The sequence below is a fragment of the Lampetra planeri genome, chromosome 1 (assembly GCF_965212315.1).
Source record: "Lampetra planeri chromosome 1, kcLamPlan1.2.h2, whole genome shotgun sequence".
Lineage (NCBI taxonomy): Eukaryota > Metazoa > Chordata > Hyperoartia > Petromyzontiformes > Petromyzontidae > Lampetra > Lampetra planeri.
The window spans coordinates 22,035,571-22,035,809 of NC_136107.1; positions in this window are offsets into that span (position 1 = coordinate 22,035,571).

The following is a 239-nucleotide window of genomic DNA, read 5'->3' on the forward strand; positions in this document are numbered from 1 at the left end:
TTATTTTATTGTATACCTACGTGACTTTACCGAAAGAACCAAAGAGTATGGATCCCTGCAGTCACGAAAACTTCAAATCTAGGATTCAACGCAGATGAATTGGCGCGCGAGATTCGATTCCGGAATCGTAAAGCCGCGCACTGCCGCGAATCGGCGTGCAAACGACTCAGGCCACGCGAAAAAAAACAAACAAATCCAACCGGAATCGATCCGCCGAATCGCATAACAACTGGAGGAAC